The sequence below is a fragment of the Cricetulus griseus genome, chromosome 3, assembly GCF_003668045.3.
Source record: "Cricetulus griseus strain 17A/GY chromosome 3, alternate assembly CriGri-PICRH-1.0, whole genome shotgun sequence".
NCBI lineage: Eukaryota > Metazoa > Chordata > Mammalia > Rodentia > Cricetidae > Cricetulus > Cricetulus griseus.
The window spans coordinates 82,344,113-82,369,578 of NC_048596.1; the positions used below are offsets into that span (position 1 = coordinate 82,344,113).

Genomic DNA, 25,466 nt, shown 5'->3' on the forward strand with positions numbered 1-25,466 from the left:
GAGGTGAGAAATCTCTAGGGCTTGGCTGCTTTGCTTCTATGATCTTTCAGCTTGAACCCTAATATCTGTCTCTGGGTTTTTATTATTCCTGTTATCGTTGGGGGCTTAGTTTGCAGACTGTTTCTGAAGTCACCTGGTTTGGCCCCTTTTGGAAGAGAGCAATTGCTAGACCTTCCACACATGGCCACTAGAGGACGCGCCGAAGCAGCCGAAGTCTCGAACTGCTTGGGCACTCCCCAGAGAAGCATCCAGAAAACAAAGCAGTCTCATTTTCAAAAGGCTGAAGAGGCCCCTATGGAGCATCAACACTCCATCTCCTCGTAAGTAAACGAACTTAATTACAATTTAATTTATTCTGAATTGTATCAACAATTAAAAGGAAATTACCCACTCGCTCTATTTTCTTTCTTTTTATTTAAAATAGGTTCCTCTTAACTTCAGCAATTTAATGTGAGGAAACAATTGGATTTTAATGACCTCTCAGGAGCTCATCCTAGTAGGTGGATCCTGCCTTTCTCACCTAGCTTTGATTTATGGCACATCTCTCAACATCTTAATATGTCATTTTATCTGATGATAGCTGACCTGGGCAGAAACACATCTTCAGCTACCACTGTTGAAAACACAAAAGATAGAAAACAGCACAGTTCTGTCTTTGTTTTCCTGGGCTGCTGCCTCTCTGCACCCATGTGGCCCACCATCTGCAACAAGCTTTTTGGGAAGTGACCATTGTGTAAGGAAGGGAACAGAAATGATTAGTGTGCCGGTCATCCTTGGCCTGTGCCTTCTAGCCACTGTGTGGGGGGTGGGACTGGGAGCAGGGCCAAAAAAACAAAACAAAAACCTATGCTGTTCACAATCACCAAAGGGTAGGATCAACTCAAATGTCCACCAAAGAATGAAAAGAATAGGCAGGCAGATCTCTGAGTTCAAGGTCAGCCTGGTCTGCAGAGTGAGTTCCAGGACAGGCTCCAAAGCTACACAGAGAAACGTTGTCTCAGAAAAAAAGAAAAGAAAAGGGGGCTGGAGAGATGGCTCAGAGGTTAAGAGCACTGACTGCTCTTCCAGAGGTCCTGAGTTCAGTTCCCAGCAACCACATGATGACTCACAACCATCTGTTATCAGATCTGATACCCTCTTCTGGTGTGCAGATATACAAGGAAGCAGAATGTTGTACACATAATAAATAACTAAAATCTTTAAGAAAAGAAAAATGAGAAGAAAAGAAAGAATGAATGAAAAAAGAAAAGAAAGAGAAAAAAAGGATAAAATGAACAAACAAAAGCATGAGGTCTCTCCATGAGGAAGTGTGATAGTATGAACTGTCAACTTGACACCTCAGAGGCAGCCTCCAGGCACCTTTACCTCTCTTTACATTCTCTTTACCTCTGAGAATGTCTGTGGGAATTGTCTCAATTAAGTTCATCGATGTGGGTGGACCCATCCTAATTGTGGGCGGAGCCATCCCTGAGAGGGATCCGGGATTGCATAAAATGGTGAGCACTAGTCTGTGTGCATTAGTCCCTTGCTTTCTGCTCTTGGCTGTGAACATAATGAAGCAGCTACTTCAGGCTCCTGCCACCTTCATTCTCCCAAGTGACTGACTAGCTGTGACCTGGAAACTCACTCCTTTAAGGTGCCTTTGTAGGTGTTCTTTATCCAGAGCTACAGGACACAAAACTAAAACAGGGAATATTAATTAGCTGCAAAAAAAGAACAAAGTACTGACACATGTTGCAGCATAAATAGACCTGAACAACGTGCTACATTTGTGTTAAATGTCCACAAGAGGCACCTACAGACACAAAGGCTACATTAGTGGTTTCCTGGTCCTAAGTGTGTGTGTGGTGGGGTGGGGTGGGGGGGAGGTAATGGAGAGGGACTGCTTCATAGAGGTGGGTTTTCCCTGGTGATACAAGTCTTTTGAAATATCATAGGACAGCAAGACACCATGGATGCCCCCAGAGCCACTGTGCTGTACACTTTCCACTTCAGTTATGATGGCAACTGCACCCTGGGGGATGCATATAGGAGATAACCAGTGAATAAAGAGACAACACATCACATGAGTCTGAGGTGCTGTGGGAAACACAAAGTTCTAGTCAGTGTTGTCTGCAGAAGCTCCAGTGCTGGCCAAGCGGGCCTGTGCAGGTCACATGCCTGTTAATTTATGCAGGGGAGACATATTCAGCCTGCAGGTATGCTGGGCATAACCGAAGCCACCCTGTTTTTTTCTAGGTGTATTTATGGTCTCTCTTTTTAAGCAAATGTTTTTTCTTTATTTTTTTAGCATTTATTTATTTTGTGGGAGGGTTGCATGGGAGAGGGGTGGAGGTCAGAGGACAGCTTGTGTGAATTGGGTCTCTCTTTCCACCTTGTGGGTCCCATCAAACTCAGGTGGTCAGATTCCTCAACAGCCCCTTCCCCTGCTGAGCCATCTCGTCAGACCACTCCCTATCTTCCCTATTTTCAAACCCTCATTTGTTTTGTTTTGTCTTTTGTTTTGTTTTGTTTTGTCTTGTTTTTTTTTTTCTGAGACAGGGTTTCTCTATGTAGCCCTGGCCATCCTGGTACTCACTTTGTAGACCAGGCTGGCCTCAAGAGATCCACCTGCCTCTGCCTCCCAAGTGCTGGGATCACAGGCATGTGCCACCACCACTGGTTTGGCTTCTACTTTCAAACTCTTAAGTCTTGTCTCTTGTTGGAGCTATCACAGTCAGATACACCTGTAGGCTAACACAGTCTGGGATACTTGAGAATCAGCAGAATCTCTTTAATCTCGATATGCAGAAGAATGGAAAGGAAGCCCACTGGCCCAGAGCCCCTAGATTACCCTGAAAATTTTCACCTTTTCAGTGGCTGATATTTTTTGGATGTTGGATGGCCAGACCATAAATAAGGCTTAGGCCATAGCAATGCTGGAAGTTGCTCAAGTTGGGTGTGGTGTTGTAACTGGATACCTGGAAGAATGAGGACATGCTTGTGTCCCTCACTCTGGCCATCTAAACTGTTGAAGCAAGGTACTTCAAGGAACTGGAATTTCCCCCTAGGAATCTCATGCAGGGAGCAGTGTGACATAGAGGTAGCTTGTCTCTCTGGAAAAGGAATTTTACACAGTGTGGGTCAGACCCAAGCTAAAACAATGATGGACCAGTGATGGATGGGACCACACCTTGGCCAGGACCACTTATGTGCCTATCTCTTAGCCTGAAGATGGACTTGGGAGGTGAGGTCCCTGGAGGATGGAGGTTCCTGGATCTAATTATCTCTCTTCTCAATGCACCTTGGGTAGAATGCAATAGAGAACAATCTCCCATTTATTAGGGACACAAAGATTTTCGAGCCCACAATTCAGAATGGCTGACCCTGTGGAACTGTTAGGTCCCAGGGGTAGCTCCCCTACAAATGAAGAACATCTCGGGTCAGGAACAGGGTCAACACCATTGTTTTGTGGATGTGGCTGCTGGACCCATAAAGGAGAAAGGCTTGATCCAAGTATGTGGTATGTCTACAACAGGACTCTGCTGAAGTCTGTTTCACTTCAGTCAGGGAGAACTGGAGACCACTCACAGAGTTGGATAGCCATGCAACAGTACCTGGCTATTGGAGTTTTTATTTTTGTCTTTGATTTTCTGTCCTTGGAGGCAGGGTCTTGCTATGTAGTCCATGCTTTCTCAAATTCCTGATTCTCCTGTCTTTGCCTTCTGCATACTGGAATTACAGGGATGTGCCATCATATTCAGCTTGTAGTAGATATTTTTTTCAATTGCTATGACCAACTGTCCCAGTTAGGGTTTCTATTGCTGTGAAGAGGCACACCATGACCACAGAAACTCTTATGAAGAAATACCATTTAATTGGGGTAGCTTACATTTTCAGAGGTTTAGTCCATTATCACATGGTGTCACATGGTGACATGCAGGCTGATATGGTGCTGGGGCTGAGAGCCCTTTATCTTGATAGTCAGACAACAGGAAGTGGTCTGTCTCGCTGAGAGTAGCTTGAGCATAGGAGACCTCAAAGTCCACCCCCACGCCTTTAATCCCAGCACTCAGGAGGCTGAGGCAGGTAGATTTCTGAGGATTTCAGGCCAGCTAGGGCTATGAAAGAAATAAAAAGTCAATGTTCTTCCACCCCTCCAGGAGCCTGGAGTTTCATTTCTACAGGATGAAAGGGAAGGGGCAACATAAGAACTGTATCCATTGTCACCAAGCTGTACTCCTATAATGCCAAAAATGGTCACTTCTGTGTTACTGTATACTTAACACAAAGTTTTTAAAGTACTTGCCAAGCATGCAAGAGGCACTGGGCTTCAAAGAAGGGGTTTGTTAGATGTCAGTGCTCTACTTACACCATAGACTTGGGAAGCTGAAGCAAGATCTTGGGAGCCAGATGTTCAAGGTCAGCTAAGGCAGTACAGTAAGACTGTCTTTAAAAGAAAAGAGAGAGAGAGATAGTCTGGGGAGAGGGAGACTACTTGGGGAGCCAGAATGCTTGATAACAACCATGAGAACCTGAGTTCCAGTTCCCCAACACATGTGAAAAACTGTGTGTTACACTATACCTGGGATACAAATGCTGAGATCCCAGGGTTCTCCAGCCAACCAGTCTGCCTAATTGGTGAGCCCCAGGTTCAGAGAGCAATTCTGTCTCAAAACAAAAAGTTGGACAGCAATAGACGAAGACAGCCAATGTCAGAGAGAGAGAGAGAGAGAGAGAGAGAGAGAGAGAGAGAGAGAGAGAGAAGAGGAAGAAAGAGAGAGGAGGAGGAGAAGAAGAAGAAGAAAATGAGAGAGAATAATAAGTACCACAGATAAATTTTAATGGCTTCACAGTTTAGAAACAAAAAGGTCATCACAAAAAAAAATTCTTGAGGGCTGGAGAGATGGCTCAGTGGTTAAGAAAACTGGCTGCTCCTCCAGAGGATCTGAGTTCAATTCCCAGCACCCAGATGGCAGTTCACAACTGTCCATAACTAGACAAACATGCAGGCAAGACACCAATATACATAAAATAATAAATATATTTTTAAAAAAGAATTCATGAGGCAAACTAAGGATGTTTGAATGTGGATGGGACGTTGATTAGAGTGTGGAGTTATTCCTCTCATGAGATGGGTGCAGCTATGACCTGGAGACGATGCCTGAGGGAGGCTTTACTCCAGTGTGCTTACCAAGTATTTACAAATCATGTGTCCACAATGCCTGCAGCTTATTTTTAAATGATTCCAAGAAATAAATAAAGCAAAATAAACACATCATAGGGAGTAAAAGTGGCAAATGTAACAACTGCTGGGCCTTGTCAGGCTGAGCATGTGCTCAACTACACAGCTATCTGCTGAGCCCCAAGATGTGCAGGGCTTTGGCTGGGGATGCAGTCCAGTTTGTAAAGTGCTTGCTTATGGGCACGGAGTCCTAGATCCCATCCTTAGCACCACATACACTAGTCATGGTGGCACACACTTCTAATCCCAGCACTGTGGAGGTTGGGACAGGAGGAAGTTTAGGTCATCCTAGGCTATGCAGTGAATCTGAGGTCAGCCTGGAAACTCACCTATGCTGGGATAGAACAGGGTTTCACACTGGCAAGTGCTGTGTCACTGAGCCTTATCCCCAGCCAACTACTGGCTTTAGTGGAAGGTCTATTGGTGATCCTTAATGTGGGTCCATATATATACATACATACACACATACACACACACACACACACACACACACACACACACACATTATTTTATGTCTTCAGGTGTTTTGCCTGATGTATGCCCATATATCACATAACACAGTACCCATGAAGGCCAGAAGGGGGCAATGGATCCCTTGGAACTGCAGATAGAGATGGTTGTGAGCAGCCATGTGTGTACTCTTCACTTCTGAGATGTCTCACCAGCCGCTGTCAGTCCTTTCTAAGCTTTATAGAAGTATGAAAATGTTTATAATAGGACAGTAAGGTAAGATGGTTTGATCCCTCCCTGGCATTTTTCCTTATGGAATTCAAACAAACAAAACCAAACAGCAAGATGGAAAGGAAGCTGAATTGGAAAGCACGGGCATCCTTTAAAGTGTTATGAGACTTCTTAAAACACAATACTAGACACATGCAGAGCGTTCACCTGTGAAACCCACAGGATGCACAGACCAAGAGATGCGCTCCACAAACGTCAATGAGCAATAACAATGGGCCAGTGTCACTTCGCCGGTTGTACCTCTGCTAGACTGTGGGGGAATCAAGAAGGGGGCAAACCTATGTGGGAAGTCCCTGTGGTTTCTGTTTCATTTTCCTGTAAACTTGCTGCTGTTCTTATGAAATCCATCCCTAAAGTCTATTTAAAAATTCATAGTTGGGCCAGGTGTGGTGGTGCACACTTTTAGTTCCAGCACTCAGGAGGCCGAGGTAGGCAAATCTCTGTGAGTTCGAGACCAGCCTCGTATTCAAAGAGAGTTCCTGGCCAGTCTCCAAACCCACAGAGAAACCCTGTCTCAAAAAAACAAAAAAAAAAAAACAAAAAAAAAAGAAAGAAAGAAAGAAAAAATAATTTGAGGCCAGACTAGACAAAAGACCTTATCATTAATTAATTGATTGATTAGTTGATAAATTAACTAATCCATTATGGGTTAGACATGTTGGTAAATGTCTGTAATGTTGACACTTTGGACACTGAGACAAGAAGCTACTCAGCTAGAACCCAAATCAAAATAAAAACATGGGCTGGCAAGAGGGCTCAGCAATGGAGGAGTGCTTGCTCTTCTTCCAGAAGACCTGAGTTCTGTTCCCAGCACACACATGACCTCTAGCTTCAGGGTATCAGACACACCTACACTCAAGTGGCACATATACATATAAGTAAAAATAAAAATTATTATTATTTTTTGTTCATTTTTTAAATTAATTTTTTACATTCCTATCCCAGTTCCCCCATTCCTTTTCTCCCAAATCCTCCACTCCCTGTTTCCTCCCATCTGCTCCATGGAGAGAGTAAGGCCTCCCCTAGGAAGTCTGCTAAGTCTGTTCCATCCATTTGGTTGAGGCAGGACCAAAGCACCCCTCCACTCCCACACCGCTGTGTCTAGGCTGGGCAAAGTATCTCTCCATATAGAATGGGCTCCACTAAGTCAGTTTGTGCATTAGTGGTAGATCTTGGACCCACTGCCAGAGGCCTCATATATTGCCCCATTCACACCATTGTCACCTATATTAAGGGAGTCTAATTTGGTCTTATTCAGGTTCCCCATTTGTCAGAGATCAGTGATCTCTCACTAGCTCAGGTCAGCTGATTCTGTGGGTTTCCCCTTTATGGTCTTGACTCCTTTGTTCATATTTTCATTCCTCCTTCACTTAGACTGTACTCCGGGAGCTTGGCCCATTGGTTAGTTGTGGATTTCTGCATCTGTTTCTGGAGGGTTCAAGCTTCTCTGGGGTTATGGATTATAGGCTGGGTATCTTTTGCTTTATGTCTGGTATCCACTTATGATAAAAATTATTTTTAAAGGCAAAAGAAGTTTAAATTTTTTAAATTGTCATTGAAAACATGTAGGTTCTAAAATGAACATGAAATCAATAAATTCTAAAACAATGCCAGTGTAGTCTAGGTCTGCAGGTGTTTTGTTTTTATGATAGGGAAATGAGCTCAAGGATTTCCAGCAAGTAGATAAAAAGTCATCATTCCTTAGGAGCTTGTGGGAAAGAACCTTGTTCTTTGGTGATTGTGGTGATCCACTTTTTTTGTTTTGTTTTGTTTTTGTTTTCGAGATAGAGTTTCTCTGTGAAACAGTCCTGGCTGCCCTGGAACTCATTATGTAGACCAGGCTGGCCTCGAACTCACAGAGATCTTTCTGCCTCTACCTCCTGAGAGCTAGGATTAAAGGTGTGAACCACCACCACCTGGCTTACATTATTTTATTTAAAATGAAAACTGCATATATTTCCAGGTATGGTGTAAATACCATTAATCCTCAAACTTGGGAGGCAGAGGTAGGTGGCTTTTAGAAGCCAGGCTGGTCTACACAGTGAGACTCAGTTCAAAATAAAATTACACACATTTTTAAATATTAGTCTTTTTTTTTTTCAAGACTACATTTCTCTGTGTAGCCCTGGCTGTCCTAGAATTAGCTCTGTAGACCAGCCTGGCCTCAAACTCAGAGATCTGCCTGCCTCTGCCTCCCAAGTGCTGGGATTAAAAGCATGTGCCACCACCAACTGACTGACCACGCAACTCTTATAAAGAAAACATTTAATCGAGGTGGCTTGCTTACAGTTTCTGAGGTTTGGTCCATTATGAAGATGACAGGGAAAATGGTAGCGTGCAAGCAGACATGGTGCTGGAGCTGGGAGTGCTACATCTTTCAGGCAACAGGAAGTAGACTGAAAGTCATACTAAGGGAAGCTTGAGCAAAGGAGACCTCAAAACCCAACCCCACAGTGATGCACTTCCTCCAACAAGTCCACACCTCCTAATAGTGCCACTCCCTTTGGGGATCATTTCCTTTCAAACCACCACAGCTACCTAGCAAGATCATGTCTTCCTTGTCTGGAGATATGGTTCATTGGTAGACTACATACTTCCAAAGCACAAAGCCTGACTTCCATGGCCAGGTCCACCAATGCCAATTTACTCTCAGTAAAGATTTAGAGACAGTAGTAGGGAAGAGAAAGAAATATTAAATAACTCTCTCCTTTTGGCCTGATTAAAAAATTAAAGGTCCTGTAGTTATTAGTTAAGAATATACTACAAAATAAACATTGGAAGGACTGTAAAAACGGTCTCCAAAATTTGCTCTCAAAATGGTACTTCAGGGCTAGAGGGCTCAGTGGTTGAATACATACAGCTCTTCCAGAGGACCCAAGTTCAGTTCCCAGCACCCATGCTAGGCAGCTCACAGCACTTGTAATTTCAGCATCTCTGCTTCTGTGGTCACTGCTCTTCCATGCACATACCACTGTCTGAGTGAGAATTCATCACCTCTAGCTTCTGTGGGTACTGCACTCGTGTGTACATACCACTGTCTTAGCTAGGGTTTCTTTTGCCGTGACCAAGGCAACTTATTTTTAAAGAGCATTTAACTGGGCTTATAGTTTCAGAAGGTCAGAGTCCATGATGGCTGAGCAAAGGTGTGGCATCAGGAACATCTGAGAGCTCTTATCTTGATCTGGAACATGGGGGAGGATGGGAGGCTTTGAATCATCAAAGCCTACACCTATGACACACCTCCTCCAACAAGGCCACACCTCCTAATCCTTCCCAAACAGTCCATCAATTGGGGACCAAGTGTTCAAATGTATGAGCCTACAAAGGTCATTCTCATTCAAACCACCCACCACACCCACACATAGACCTACACACATTTAAAATAAAGTAAAATTCTTTTTTAAAAATGATACTTCTGCCGGGCAGTGGTGGTGCATGCCTTTAATCCCAGCACTCGGGAGGCAGAGGCAGGTGCATCACTGTGAGTTCAAAACTAGCCTGGTCTACAAGAGCTAGTTCCAGGACAGCCTCCAAAGCCTCAGGGAAACCCTGTCTCAGGAAAAAAAAATGATACTTCTGAGCCAGGTGTTGGTGGCACACGCCTTTAATCCCCACACTCAGGAGGCAGAGGCAGGCAGATCTCTGTGAGTTCAAGGCCAGCCTGGTCTCCAGAGCGAATGCCAGAATAGGCTCCAAAGCTACACAGAGGCTTCCTTCCCTTTCCACCGACCCATCAGCAACTAGGTGAGTGATCCCCTGCTTTTACCCAACCCCTGTCCAAAGCTCCCAGATCCCCCCAGGCTTCTCCCTGCTTTAAATAGACACGCCCAGGCAGGGAGGAGCTCCCTGAATCTGGGTACAGGCCACTCTTCCCTTCCCTTCCCGCCCACCGATCCACCAGGAAGTGAGTGATCCACCACTCTTACCCAACTCCCTATCAAAGCCCCATCCACCCCAATCTCCCCAGGCCTGCTCCTGCTTGGGGTAGACCTGCCCAGGCAGTAAGGAACCTCCAGAGCCTGGAAACACCCCACTCTTACTTCCTGTCCCGCCCCCACACACCCAATCCCTATGGAGGCCTAACTCCTTCAGAGTGAGGAGACTACCAGGAGAGGCAAGACCATCCAGAGCTTCAGACATTGAATTCCTGGCCCACACACACTACTGCGTAACAAGAGGAGATAGAGAGACCCCACCTGCACTCACTGGAAAAAGATATGGGAAGAAGACAAAATAAAAACTCGCTCAACAACAGAAAGACCAATATGACACCACCAGAATCTAGGGACTCCACTCCAGCAAGACCTGAAAAGCCCAACATAGTGCATGAAGAAGAGATGGACCTCAAAAATTATCTCAGCAAGATGATAGAGACCTTCAAAGAGGAAACAAGAAAATCCCTTAAAGAAATAGAAGAAAAAGCAAGCAAAAAATTACACGAAATGGAGGAAAAGACAAACCAAAAAATTCAAGAAATAAACAAATCTCTTAAAGAATCTAAAGAAACCCAAGATAAAACAACCAAACAAGTGAAGGAAGCTCTTGAAACAGTTCAAAGCATGAAAGCTGAATTAGACACAATAAAGAAAACACAGAATGAGGTGATGCTGGAAATGGAAAGACTGGATAAACGATCAGGAACTAAAGACGTGAGTATAACTAATAGAATCCAAGAGACAGAAGAGAGAATCTCAGCTATTGAAGACTCGCTAGAGGATATACATTCATCAACCAAAGAAAACCTCAAGTCCAACAAATCCCTAACACAAAATATCCAGGAAATATGGGACACCGTGAAAAGACCAAACCTAAGAATAATAGGTGTAGAAGAAGGTGAAGAAACACTGCTCAAAGGTACAGAAAACATATTCAACAAAATCATAGAAGAAAACTTCCCCAACCTACAGAAGGATATGCCTATGAAAGTACAAGAAGCTTATAGGACACCAAACAGACTGGACCACAAAAAGAAGTCCCCCCAACACATAATAATCAAAACACCAAATCTACAGAATAAAGAGAAAATATTAAGAGCAGCAAAGGAAGAAGGCCAAGTAACATAGAAAGGCAAACCAATTAGAATCACACCCGACTTCTCAGTGGAAACTCTGAAAGCCAGAAGGTCTTGGATAGATACCCTACAAGCACTAAGGGTGCATGGATGTCAACCCAGACTACTGTACCCAGCAAAACTTTGAATCATTATAGATGGAGAAAACAAGATATTCCATGACAAAAACAGATTTTAGCAATACATATCCACAAATCCAGCACTACAGAAGGTTCTGGAAGGAAAACTCCAACCCAAGGAACATAACTACATGCACAAAAACACAGGCAATAGATAATCTAATTTTGCCAAACACAAAAAGAAGCAGGAGGGCGAAATCCACACACAATGACACCACCAACAATAAATCTAAAACAAACAAGAACCAACGAACAATGGACATTAATATCCCTAAATGTCAATGGTCTTAACTTACCCATAAAAAGATATAGGCTAACAGAATGGATACGAAGACAGAATCCATCCTTCTGCTGTTTACAAGAAACATACCTCAACTTCAAAGACAGGCGATACCTCAGAGTAAAAGGATGGGGAAAGATTTTCCAATCAAATGGCCTCAAGAAACAAGCCGGTGTAGCAATCCTAATATCTAACAAATTGGACTTTAAACTAAAATCAAAAGAGATGAAGAAGGGCATTTCATACTCATCACAGGAAAAGTCCATCAAGATGAAATCTCAATCCTGAACATCTATGCTCCAAATACGAAGGCACCCACATTTGTGAAAGAAACATTACTGAAGCTCAAACCACACATAAAACTATACACACTTATAGTAGGAGACTTCAACACCCCCCTTACGCCACTAGACAGGACCACCAGACAGAAACTTAACAAAGAAACGCCATTAGACAGGACCACCAGACAGAAACTTAACAAAGAAACAAAGGATCTGAAAGAAGTTATGACCCAACTGGGGTTAACGGATATCTATAGAGCATTCCATCCAAACTCAAAAGAATAAACATTCTTCTCAGCACCACATGGCACCTTCTCTAAAATTGACCACATAGTAGGCAACAAAGCAAACCTCCATAGTTACAAAAGAATTGAAATAACCCCCTGTATCTTATCAGACCACCATGCATTAAAGCTAGAATTCAGCAACAATACAAATGGCAGAAAACCTGCAAACTCTTGGAAAATGAATAACACCCAATTGCACCATTCCTGGGTTGAGGAAGAAATAAAAAAAACAAATTAAAGACTTCCTAGAATCTAATGAGAATGCAGACACAACATACCCAAACTTATGGGACACTCTGAAAGCAGTGCTAAGAGGGAAGTTCATAGCACTAAGTGCCCACATGAAGAAACTGGAGAAAAGTCACATTAGAGAATTGACAGAACAACTGAAAGCTTTAGAGCAAAAAGAAGCAAACTCACCAAGGAGGAGTAGACGCCAGGAAATAATCAACCTGAGAGCTGAAATCAATAAAGTAGAAACTAGGAAAACATTACAAAGAATCAATGAAACAAAGAGTTGGTTCTTTGAGAAGATCAACAAGATAGACAAACCTCTAGCCAAACTAACCAAAAGGCAGAGAGAGAGCATGCTAATTAACAAAATCAGAAACGAAAAGGGGGATATAACAACAGACACTGAGGAAATCCAGAGAATCTTCAGGTCATACTTTGAAAACCTGTACTCCACAAAATTCAAAAATCTAATGGAAATGGACAGTTTCCTGGATAAATATCACTTATCAAAATTAAACCAAGATCAGATAAACAGTTTAAATCGACCCATAACCTCTAATGAAATAGAAGCAGTCATCAAAAGCCTCCCAACCAAAAAAAGCCCAGGGCCAGATGGCTTCACTGCAGAATTCTACCAGAAATTCAAACAAGAGCTGATACCAGTACTCCTCAAACTGTTCCGCACAATAGAAGCAGATGGGATATTGCCAAACTCTTTCTACGAGGCTACAATCACTTTGATACCCAAGCCACACAAAGATAAGACTAAGAAAGAGAACTACAGACCGATATCCCTCATGAACATCGATGCTAAAATACTCAATAAAATATTGGCAAATCGAATCCAAGAACATATCAGAAAAATCATCCACCACGATCAAGTAGGCTTCATCCCAGGGATGCAAGGATGGTTCAACATACAAAAAACTATCAATGTAATCCACCATATAAACAAACTGAAAAAGAAAAACCACATGATCATCTCACTAGATGCTGAAAAAGCCTTTGACAAAATCCAACATCCCTTCATGATAAAGATGTTGAAGAGAACAGGAATAACAGGAACATATCTAAACATGATAAACGCAATATACACCAAACTAATAGCCAACATCAAACTAAATGGAGAGAAACTCGAAGGTTTCCTCTAAAATCAGGAACAAGACAAGGCTGTCCACTCTCTCCATACCTCTTCAATATTGTACTTGAAATTCTAACTAGAGCAATAAGACAAGAACAGGGCATCAAAGGGATACAAATTGAAAAGGACGAAGTCAAACTTTCACTATTTGCAGATGACATTATAGTCTACATAAGTGACCCGAAAAACTCTGCCAGGAAACTCCTACAGCTGATAAACACCTTCAGCAAGGTAGCAGGATACAAAATTAACTCAAAAAAATCTGTAGCCCTACTGTATACAGATGATAAACTCAATGAGAAAGAAATCATGGAAACATCACCTTTCACAATATCCACAAGCAACATAAAATATCTGGGGGTAACACTAACCAAAAAAGTGAAAGACCTGTACAATAAGAACTTTGAGACTTTAAAGAAAGAAATTAAAGAAGATACCAGAAAATGGAAAGATCTCCCATGCTCTTGGATAGGTAGAATTAACATAGTAAAAATGGCAATCCTACCAAAAGCAATCTACAGATTCAACGCAATCCCATCAAAATCCCAACACAGTTTTTCACAGACATTGAAAGAACAATACTCAACTTTATATGGAAAAATAAAAAACCCAGGATAGCCAAAACAACTCTTTACAATAAAAGATCTTCTGGAGGCATCACCATCCCTGACTTCAAGCTCTACTATAGAGCCATAGTTCTGAAAACAGCTTGGTATTGGCACAAGAATAGACAGATAGACCAATGGAATCGAATTGAAGACCCAGATATTAACCCACGCACCTACGAACACCTTATTTTTGACAAAGGTGCTAAATCTATACAATGGAAAAAAGATAGCATCTTCAACAAATGGTGCTGGTACAATTGGATTTGGACATGCAGAAGATTGCAGATTGATCCATACCTGTCACCATGCAGGAAACTTAAGTGCAAATGGATCAAAGATCTCTCCATAAATCCAGCCACACTGAATCTTCTAGAAGAGAAAGTGGGAATAACCCTTGAACAAATTGGCACAGGAGATCGATTCCTGAACATCACGCCAGAAGCACAGACACTGAGGTCTGCAATTAATAAATGGGACCTCCTGAAACTGAGAAGCTTCTGTAAGGCAAAGGACACAGTCAGTAAGACAAAACGACCATCCACAGAATGGGAAAAGATCTTCACCAACCCCACATCTGACAGAGGACTGATTTCCAAAATATACAAGGAGCTCAAGAAGCTAGCCACCAAAACACCAAACAATGAAATTAAAAAGTGGGGTGCAGAACTAAACAGAGATTTTTCAACAGAGGAATCTGAAATGGCTGAAAGACACTTAAGAAAGTGCTCAAAATCCTTGGCCATCAGAGAAATGCAACTCAAAACAACTCTGAGATACCACCTCACACCTGTCAGAATGGCTAAAATCAAAAATACCAATGACAACCTATGCTGGAGAGGATGTGGAGAAGAAGGAACACTCCTCCATTGCTGGTGGGAGTGTGAACTTGTAAGACCACTCTGGAAATCAGTATGGCAGTTGCTCAGAAAAATGGGAATCAATCTACCTCAAGATCCAGCCATTCCTCTCTTGGGTATATACCCAAATAGTGCATGTTCATACAACAAGGTCATATGTTCAACCATGTTCATAGCAGCATTATTTGTAATAGCCGGAACCTGGAAGCAACCTAGATGCCCCTCAACTGAAGAATGGAAAGAGAAAATGTGGTACATTTATACAATGGAGTACTACTCAGCAGAAAAAAGCAATGGAATCTTGAAATTCGCAGGCAAATGGATGGAACTAGAAGAAACCATCCTGAGTGAGGTAACCCAATCACAAAAAGACAAACATGGTATGTACTCACTCATATATGATTTTTAGACATAGAGCAAAGGTTTACCAGCCTATAATCCTCTTCACCAAAGAAACTAGAAATCATGAAGGACTCTAAGGGATAAATAGACCCCAGGAATGGCAAGTGGCATGAACTCCCGAGCTAATTGAGAGCATGAGGGTAGGGGAGAGGGTGCTGCCACAATAAGAGCACAAGAAGAAGAGTAGAGGAGAGGAAATGGAGGAGCAGAGATATTGAGTAGGGGGAAGAATAGAGGAGAGAGAGCAGGATGAGAGATACCATATCAGAGGGAGCCACTATAGGTCCGAGAAGAGATCTGGAACTAGGGAGATCTCCAGAGACCTACAAGGATGACACGATCTGACAGTCCGGGCAGTGGAGGAGAGGATAGCCTAGAAGCCCTTCCCCTAGAATGAGATTGATGACTACTCTCTATGCTATCCTAGAGCCCTCATCCAATGGCTGATGGAAGCAGAGACAGACATCCATAGAAATACACTGAGCTGAAATCTGGAACCTAGTTGAAGAGAGGGAGGAATGAAGATCGAAGGGGTCTGTACCAGGTTGGAGAAACCCACAGAAACAGTTGGCCTGAAAAAGGGAAAGCATATCGACCCCAGACGCTGTTTGGGAGGCCAGTGCAGGACTGATCCAGCCCCCTGATCATGGATGCCAATGGGGAGGCCCCTGCACTCCGGGGAGCCTCCGGAGGTGGACTGGCATTTTTCCCTGGTGTGTGGGGGGGACTTTGAGAGCCCATCCCACGTGAAAGGATGCGCTCTGTCTTTGGACACATGGGAAGGGGCCTAGGCCCAGCACAGGAAGATTTGGTGGACTTTGTGGAGCCCCTGTTGGGGGCCCTACCCTGCCTGGGGAGTGGTGGGTGGATGGGGTGGGGGAGAAGGGATGGGGGTTAGGGGAGGGAGAGGGAGAGGGAACTTACATGTGAAACAAGCCTGTTCCCTAACTTGAATTAATAATATATGCTACACAGAGAAACCCTGTCTCGGAAAACCAAATATATATATATATATATATATATATATATATATATATATATATATTTCTGTCATTTTGTGCTTTGTTGTAAAAAAGCAAAGGTTAAAAGAATAAGGATGAAACTCAATCAGCAGAGGGCTTGCCTAGCATGCATGAGGCCCTAGTCCAATCCCCAGCACCACATAAACTAGGTATGGTGGTGCACACCTGTGATCCCAGCACTTGGGAGATATAGGCAAGATGATCATCCTTGGCTACATACTCAATTCAAGACAATCCTAGGCTAGAGAACTTGTCTTAAAAATAAAAATAATAATAATAATAATAATAATAATAATAATAATAATAATAATACGGGCTGAAAGATGATTCAGTGATTAAGAGTGCTTGCTACTCTTGAGGACCCAAGTTCAGTTCCCAGTACCCACATGGTAGCTCACAGCTGTCTGTAACTCCAGTTCCAGGGGATCTGATGTCTGCTTCTGGCCTTTGCAGACACCAAGCACACAGTGGTATACAGACATACATGCAGACAAAACATCCATACACACAAAATCAAAATCAATAAATATTTCAAATGATATAAAAAATAGAATTCCCTGGGCTAGGAATGTGTGCTTGCCTAGTATGGGTTTGATCCTCAGGACCACAAGATCAATCAGTCAATCAACGAATAAATCAAATCCCTACTCACAATGAAATTTCACGATGGTAAGATGAATCAGGAACCATCAGCTGCAGGAGATCATAGCTTAGCATGGTGTTTACCTCACCTGTGAAACAGAGACATGCAAAGGCTAGAGGAGGAGAGCTCCTGTCATGGAGGCAAGGGAAGGAACCAGTTGTGCCTTGTAGAGAGAATGCCCAACACAAGCAGGAGTGTTGGCAAGTCCTGAGAGCTAGAAGTCACCTGGCTCTGGATAAAAAGCAGACTGTTTCCCAAAATGACACTGGAAAGGTAGGCAGGACCTAAGGCCCCAAGGGCTCTAGAAAGTCTCCGTCAGAGCTAGGTGGTCGTGGTGCACACCTTTAATCTCAGCACTCGGGAGGCAGAGGCAGGCAGACTTCTGTGTGTTCAAGGCCAGTCTGGTCTATAGAGCGAGTGCCAGGATAGTCTCCAAAGCTACACAGAGAAACCCTGCCTTGGAAGGAGAAAAAGAAAGAAAGAAAGAAAGAAAGAAAGAAAGAAAGAAAGAAAGAAAGAAAGAAAGAAAGAAAGAAAGAAAGAAAGGAAAAAAGAAAGGAAAAAAGAAAGAAAAAGAAAAAATCTCTGTCAGGTTCCTGTTCTAGCTCAAAGAGTGACAAATGCTGTTAGGAAGGGCAAAGCAAGTATGTTGTTTGGAGAAATTAGATGTTCCCTGGTTGCTTGGGGGAAGGCTATACTGAAAACAACTCTGGCATAGCCCCAGTGATCTTGCTGCAAGCATGGTAATGAAAGCCTGACCCAGGAAAGGTGTGGAAGGAGGGGCTAGGTTCCATAGACATTGTACAGGTAGGCCAGACAGGACTTACTGGCTGATCAGAGGTGGAAGAGACTGGGAAGGTAAGGGGACCGATCTCCAGGTTCTAGCTTGGCCACCAAGAGGGTCTGAGCCTGGAAACCAAACGAGGATCTGTGGGAAGGAAGGAGAATTTGTCCAGCAGGCTAGGGACATGCAGAGTGCCAGGGGCCTGTGGATGCCCAGGTAGAGATGGGGAATCAGCCATTCTAAGGAGAGACCTGACTGGGACAAAAACAATGCATGCTGTGGGATTGAGTATCCAGACCAGGGACATGGTGGTAGACCACTCTGACTCCACCCAACTTCTTCCCAGTAGATCTCATCTCTGATGGGCCAGGCGGTGGTGGCACACGCCTTTAGTCCCAGCACTCGGGAGGCAGAGGCAGGCGGATCTCTGTGAGTTCAAGACCAGCCTGGTCTACAAGAGCTAGCTAGTTCTAGGACAGTCTCCAAAGCCACAGAGAAAACCTGTCTCGAAAAACAAAAACAAAAACAAAAACAAAAGCAAAAACAAAAACAAAAAAAGGTTCTTATGGTCTCCTGATAGCACCATGGACAACGTGAACAGAAACCATCAACAATTACTGCCTATAGGTGGGGTTTGTCGTTGGGATCCCCAGCTCTCCAATAAAACAAAGAGACTTATTATTAATTATAAATGCTCAGCTGGTAGCTTAGGCTTGTTGTTAACTAGCTCTTACAACTTAAATTAACCCATGTTTATTAATTTACATTGGTTCATGGCTTGTTAACTCATCCTGCTCCCTCTGATTCTGGCTGGCAACTCCACCCTTCTTCATGCCAGCACTCTCCTGCCCAACCTCTTCCTGCCTAGCTATTGGCCAGTTGGCTCTTTATTAAATCAATAAGAGCAACATGTCTTCACTATGTACAAAAGGATTATTCCACAATTGTCTACATACTTGCCTTGTGCTGTGATGGTCTTACCAACCTGATGTGACCTAGAGTAACCTGGGGAGAGAGCCTCAATTGTCTAGATCAGGTTGGCCTGTGGCCATGACAGGGAGGTGATGTTTTGATTACCTTAATTGATGTGGGAAGAAAAATGGATGGCACCATTCCCTGCATTTGCATCCTAAACTGTATACAAGAGGAAAAAATGAGCGAAACATAAACATGCACTCATCTCTCTCTGCTCTCAGCTGTGGGTGTGATGTGACCAGCTGTTTTAAATTCCTGAAACCTTGACTTCCCAGCTGTGATGGACTGTAACCTGCCATTGTGAGCTAAGTGAGCTAAGCTTCCTCCCCTAAGTTATATTCTATCAGAGCAACAGAAATGCAACTAGAACACAGGTCCTGTCCAGGAGATGGAGTGCCGTAGTTTGAATGTAAAATGTCCACCTTGAACCAGAAAAAATAAATAATAAGATATAGAGTTTTCAGATTTAAGAATTCAGCAGAGCCCAAGCATCTATTTTTAAATTATATTTATGTATTCGTGCATGTGTGCATGGAGGTCAGGGGACCACTTGGAGGAGGTGTTAGTCTCTTCCACTATGTGGTCTCCAGGGATCAAACTCAGGTTGTCAGATTTGGTGGCAAGTACCTTTATTGAATGAGCCATCTCACTGATCCTTTTTGTTTTTTTAATTAAAAGCCTTTTTTTTTTTTGAGACAGAGTCACATTTTGTTTTCTAGATTGACCTGAGCTCTCTATGATCTTGTTAAAGAGGCCCACGCTGTTTCTATTCCTGCCTCATGTGAGGAGCCATGGGAGCACATGCCTGGAGCACTGGATGAATTTGCAGAAGGAGGCAGATGTGAGAGTCCAACTCATCTGACTGCTTCCTGTGCCAGGCCTAAAGCTGCTAAAAGTAAATGTTGCCTCTAAGGACAGCCGTCTTCTCCCTGCAAACGAGTCCTACGTCTTAGATACCAGGAACCTTCTTGTCAGGATTGAGCAGTAACATCATGGCCACCTGTCAATGAGGCAGGAACACAGAACCTCCTGTGAGAATGGAAGAGAGTCTGTTAGCGAGGTCTGTGGTGTTCAGAACATTTGGGCCTTGCCCCACCCACACAAACAAGCCAACTGCCCGACAAGAGGACTTCCACAGCCTCTCTTGGATGAATTTCTTCCATCTGTCCTTCAGTGCCCTGTCTTGAGTGAGTATGAGTTTGTGTCCTCCCACAATCCTGCCCTCTCCTTATCCTTCATGGCCCAGCTGAAGCCATCATACCTGCACTACCATTGTAACTGATAGCCTGTGGTTTTCTGTCAATTCTGCATCTTGGGGTTTTATACACAGAAAAGACAAGTGAATATACAGCCTGGTGTCCACACTGGTGTGTAGCCTCTCTTCTACTCCAGCCCTGAAGCTCTGTGAAGGGAAGGACTATGTCTACTTTGATCAATATTAAAAGCCCAGAGTTTGACATGTACAGGAGCCTAGAAACCTATTTATCAAGTACATAAATGCTACTAAAGAAAGTGTATGGTGTGTGTGTGTGTGTGTGTGTGTGTGTGTGTGTGTGTGTGTGAGTGTGTGTGTGTGTGTGTGTGTGTGTGTGTGTGTGTGAGTGTGATGTGTGATATGTATGTGTGTACTATGTGTGTGGTGTATGGTGTGTGTGTGGTATATCTGTGGTATATGTATATGGTGTGTAGGGGGGAATGTGTGTATATGTGTGTTTGTGTGTGGTGTATGTATATGTGGTGTGAGTGTGGTATGTGTGCGTGTGGTATGTGTCTGTGTGTGCGGTATATGTGTATGCATGGTGTATGTGTATGTGTCTGTGGTGTATGTGTGTGTAGTGTATGCACGTGTGTGTAGTGTATGCACAAGTGTGCACCTGAAGACTCAGAGGAGGAAGTTGGATGTCTGCTCTATCATTCTTCACTGGATTGCTGTGGAATGGGGATTCTCATTGAACCTGAGCTAGGCTGGCAGCCAGCAAGCCTCAATGACTCAGCTGTCTCCACCAGACAGAGCACTGAGGCTAGAGGCTCCCACACAGCTATGTCCAGCTTATTTTTTTAATGTGGGTACTGGGATTTGAACTCAGGGTTTTGTGTTTGTGCAGCACTCACTCTTATCCACTCTTATCCATGATCATTTGCCTAATACATGGTTCTGTTTTGCCATGCAATTTATAATCTGCAAATGACAGGTCAGAACAAAACAAAAAAGCAATATTTAAAGCTCTCCATCAGCAGGCAAAAATTAGACTCACCATATATCAATTCAGCCTAAGACCCCAATAGGCCTGAAAAAGCTATTTAGAAACAATTGTCAAAATTCTGTTTGTGGTGTAATTAAATAACCAACTCTCTGCAGGAGTTTGATGGCCAGTATGAGATACCTGGAGAATTTCTATGGCTTAATGACCCAAGGGTCCAACTTAATGGCCCACCCGCTTCTCAGACCTCCAGCTGAATATGAGTGCCATTTGCTCAGCAACAATGCTTTATCTAAGTGGATTGGTCAGCTTTGAAATATGTTTGCAGGAGCTGAGGGTTATAGCTCAAGGGGGACAGTGTATGCTTAGCATGGCAAAGCCCTGAGCTTCAATCCTCATGCTCCCCACAAAAGAAATGTTTGCCAACTTTCTAGGAAGATGCATCATACAGCCCTATTCCCAGTGACCAAAGAACTTTCTAGTACAATGATGAGGTATCTGAGAGTGGGAAGAGGTAGGTGGGATGTCTGGTAAATAGTGGATGCTCAATAGATCATGTCTTCCCACACCTTAGGATTGTTTTCTGCTGAGGATTAACAGTGCCACCCGAATCAGGCGAATGGCCAGGAAGATGTTCCTGAAAGAAGTTAAAAATAAGAAAACAAAGGAAACGTCTTAGAAAAAGATAAAAATGAATACTTCTTTTTTTTTTTTTTTTTTTTTTGGTTTTTCCAGACAGGGTTTCTCTGTGGCTCTGGAGGCTGTCCTGGAACTAGCTCTTGTAGACCAGCCTGGTCTCGAACTCACAAAGATCCACCTTCCTCTGCCTCCCAGGTGCTGGGATTAAAGGCGAGCGCCACCAACGCCCAGCAAAATGAATACTACTTAAACAAGGATTAAATTTTAAAATGTGGAATGGTTCAAGAATTTATATGTCATCCTTACATAGGAGCCATACTAATCTCTGTAATTGTTCCAATTTTAGATGCATGCCGTCAAAACCAGAAGCACATACATTTTTCATAGAATTTTATAAAAATGATATTTTTACAGGCTGCTGGACCTCGTCTCCGAGCCATCTTCAAGCTTAGTTGTATGTGTGGCATAGTGCTTTCTTTCTTTTTTTCTTCCTTCCTTACCTCTCTCCCCTCCCATTTCCTCTCTTTTAACAAAGGATTCACTGTTGCCCAGGCTGGCCTCAGACTCCTAAGCTCAAGGCTCTGGCTCACTCAGCATCCAGAATAGATGGTGTTATAGGACCACACCACCACATCTGTCTCCTGTTCCTCATCTTTGTCCTTTCCCTGCTTCCTCTTCTGACTCTTCTTTTGATTCCTCCTCTTCATCATCTTCCTCCTCCTTGTAATTGTTGTAGGGAACATGAAAACTGGAGGAAACATTGCAATAATTCCAGAAATAATTCCAGAACAATGGCCTCCAAGTTCTCAGCAACCTGACATGGAACATTCTGGCCCCAAAAGGAGAACTCTCCCTTTGGACATCTCATGTCCCTAGGGTTGGCTGCTGCTCACTTCCTCCACTCTTTGCTTACACAGTAGGTAGCTGTGCCCTCTTTCTGCAAAGGTGGGTGTTCTACCATGGTCCTTACTCAGTGGGGAGACCACAGCTTTCTAACTCCCACAATCCTATTTTCTTCCCCAGGGTGTTGGGGGTGGGGGGGGAGAGGGAAAGGCCACTGCTCTCTGTTCTACAGGGACACCACTGTCCTGATAAAGCACACAGAGTAATAAATCAGACAGCTAGTAAGTCTTATAGAAACCACTAGCTGATTACCATTGGTTACACAGTGATACTCGGTGGTCCCCTCTTGGTGATGCCCTTCACTCTGTGTAATTTCCCAGACTGGTTGTCTTAATGAAACTGATCTGTCACCTATGCAATAGGTATTCAGCAATACCCGGTTAGAAATGAAGACCCTCAAGCCATGCCCAGACCTTCTAAATCAGCTCAGGAGAGCAGGGCTAGCTGCCATTTTTTTTTTAACTAATCTACTTGATTCTGCTTGTTTGAGACAGGGTCCCTTGTAATTCAGGCTGGTCTCAAATTCACTATGTAGTTGAGGATGACCTCGATCTCTTGCCTCCATGTCCCAAGTGCTGGGGCTACAGGTGTACCACCATGCCTGGTGTTTATTTGGTGCTGGGGATAGAACCCAGGGCTTCCTGCATGTGAAGCAGGCACTCTGCCAACTGAGTTGCATGCCTAGTCCCTCAGACTGTTTTCTCCAACATTGGGGAACTACCGCCTCAGGCTAATGCATACCAGACCCTACTTCAGACCAGAATCTTCTTGGAAGCTCTGAACAACCCTAACGTCCAATCTTCCTCACCAACCCAAAGCTAAGACCCAGGCATCAGTGCTGTCAATAATTCTTGCAATTCTACCCAGTGACCTACCTTAAGATCCACCACCCTGAGCTGCAGCTCAGGAGAAATTCAGAGTCCCAGGCCTGGCCCCAGGACTCATGCAGACTGTTAGCAATATTCACAGAAGTAGAAATTGTTCATTAAGAAATAGAAAGGTGCCAGCCTGGTCTCCAGAGGGAGTGCCGGATAGGCTCCAAAGCTACACACAGAGAAACCCTGTCTCGAAAAACCAAAAAAAAAAAAAGAAAGAAAGAAAAGAAAAAAGAAAGAAAGAAAGAAAGAAAGAAAGAAAGAAAGAAAGAAATAGAAAGGCAGTCAAGGGAGTAGGACTGGACCAGAGAACAGGAAAGGCATACCCACTCAAAAGCTCTGGGCCACGAGGCTACCCACACTTTGTAGGTCATCTATTTGTGTAGCTCAGATTTTTGTCTCGAATGCTCCGTATGTCGCATGCAGTTCTGTGCCAATTAGCTTCTGCTAATCTTGTAGCAGCTCTCTCCAGACCCCACTCTCCTGACACAAGTCCTGGCCTGGGCTATAAAAATTCAGTCTTAGATGTGTCTAGAAATTTCTTATGTACAGACTAATGATTTACTGAAGCCAGTCCAGCCACTCAGGGTCGGTTATTGTTGGGTTTGGATTATTGTTGTTTTCTGATTTCCCGAGAACCTGGCCTTTCTGTGGCCACCAATGAATTCGAACAGCTTCAGACAGAAAAAAATAAAAGTCTGTGAGTTCCTCCAGGGGGCCCTAGAGAGTAAGCCTAGGAGGAGGAAGCCCTTTAAGTCATACTCCCATGGGGAGTGTGACTCTGGCCGCCATGTTATTAATTACTGCCTGTTACTCCCTAGTGGCGTCCTCAGCACAAGCTATTTCTCACTCACCCCGCCCTGCCCCACCCTCTAGTTTTTCCTTAGTTTCCTTACTCAACTTTTTACCAGATTACTATGCAGTGATTTGAAAGTGAAACCAAGGCTGACTCAGAATTGAAACAAAGTTGCATCTGGACGAAGGATTTTCTTAAACACACAGAAAGAGTCCCAGAAAGGAACAGACGAAGCTTGTGATCCAGGACAGCAGAAACATTTTTTATTTGTTTGTTTGTTTGTTTGTTTGTTTGTTGGGGGGAGGTTCAAGGCAGGGTTTCTCTGTGGCTTTGGAGGCTGTCCTGGAACTAACTCTTGTAGACCAGGCTGGTCTTGAACTCACAGATATCCACCTGCCTCTGCCTCCCCAGGACTGGGATTAAAGGTGTGCACCACCACTGCCTGGCTTACTATTTTTTTTTAGCAGATTTAATTCACTTTATTTTTCTTTATAGAAAAATAAAGCCACAGCTGGAGCGCGGGTCCCCTGGACAGAGACAACTGACATGTGTTTTCACAAGCTGGCCAGTAAATTCTGATAAGGAGACGTGATGAACACTCTCTCTTTCCAGGGGTCCTGGATCTGGTAGCTGTATGTCTTAAAGATGGCATCAAAGGTGGCCTTGGCAAGGCTGCCCAGGGTGGCAGTGTAGCCCCTGGCTGATGTGCAGCAGTCATCAGTATCCACCATCATCAGTGCCTGCCCCTCTGGGAGCAGGGATCAGATGCACCAACACAGAGCCACAGCTGCCTATTACTTTGCATGGAACAGTGTGGGTGTCTTAGAGTTTCTATTGCTGTGAAGAGACACCTGTTATGTTTTTATTTAAAAAGAGAAAAAGAGAAAGCTGTGGGATGGGACATGTTGACTAGTTTAGAAGAGGAACAAGGGTAATGGCTGACAGCCATGGCCGATCACCATAAAGAGGCAGAGAGAGCGCATAGGTGGGAGAAGAGAAGAGCAGAGAAGGAGTGAGCAGAGAGAGAGCGTAAAGAGAGGAAGCAGAGAGAGAAGTTGGAGCTTTTAAAGGGAAGACTGCACCTGTGCACTGAGGTTCTACGCATGCCCAGAGTCTTCAGCAGGTGTAATGCATGGCGGGTGTCCTGCGATGACTTAGCAAGTTTTCCTGTGCCTGCCCCGACTGTGTCAGGGGGTGGGTCTGTCTCTTAAGGAGGTAGAGCCATCAGCGTCAAAGCCTGAACCTTTCAACACCATGACCACGACAATTCGTGTGTTTGTGTTTGTGTGTGTGTGTGTGTGTGTGTGTCCCAGAGGAAGTCGCTTACAGTCTTGGGTCTCAGTTTTCTCGTATTGAAAATAAGGGAAGGGCCGGACGTTGGCA

General features: G+C 43.8%; 2 long non-coding RNA genes and 1 other non-coding gene across 3 annotated transcripts; 1 reads left to right on the plus strand and 2 right to left on the minus strand.

Moving 5' to 3' along the window:
* The first annotated feature begins 234 nt into the window (after nucleotides 1-234).
* On the plus strand, nucleotides 235-20,132 carry LOC118237898. The gene is made up of 2 exons (XR_004769093.1): nucleotides 235-320; nucleotides 19,389-20,132. It is a non-coding gene; the product is annotated as an uncharacterized LOC118237898 (long non-coding RNA).
* On the minus strand, nucleotides 19,320-25,226 carry LOC118238553. Its single transcript, XR_004769092.1, has 2 exons — nucleotides 25,166-25,226; nucleotides 19,320-19,698 (listed from the first exon to the last, which is right to left on the minus strand). It is a non-coding gene; the product is annotated as an uncharacterized LOC118238553 (long non-coding RNA).
* On the minus strand, nucleotides 21,775-21,880 carry LOC113832019. Its single transcript, XR_003484328.1, has one exon. It is a non-coding gene; the product is annotated as a U6 spliceosomal RNA (small nuclear RNA).
* Nucleotides 25,227-25,466: the final 240 nt, after the last annotated feature.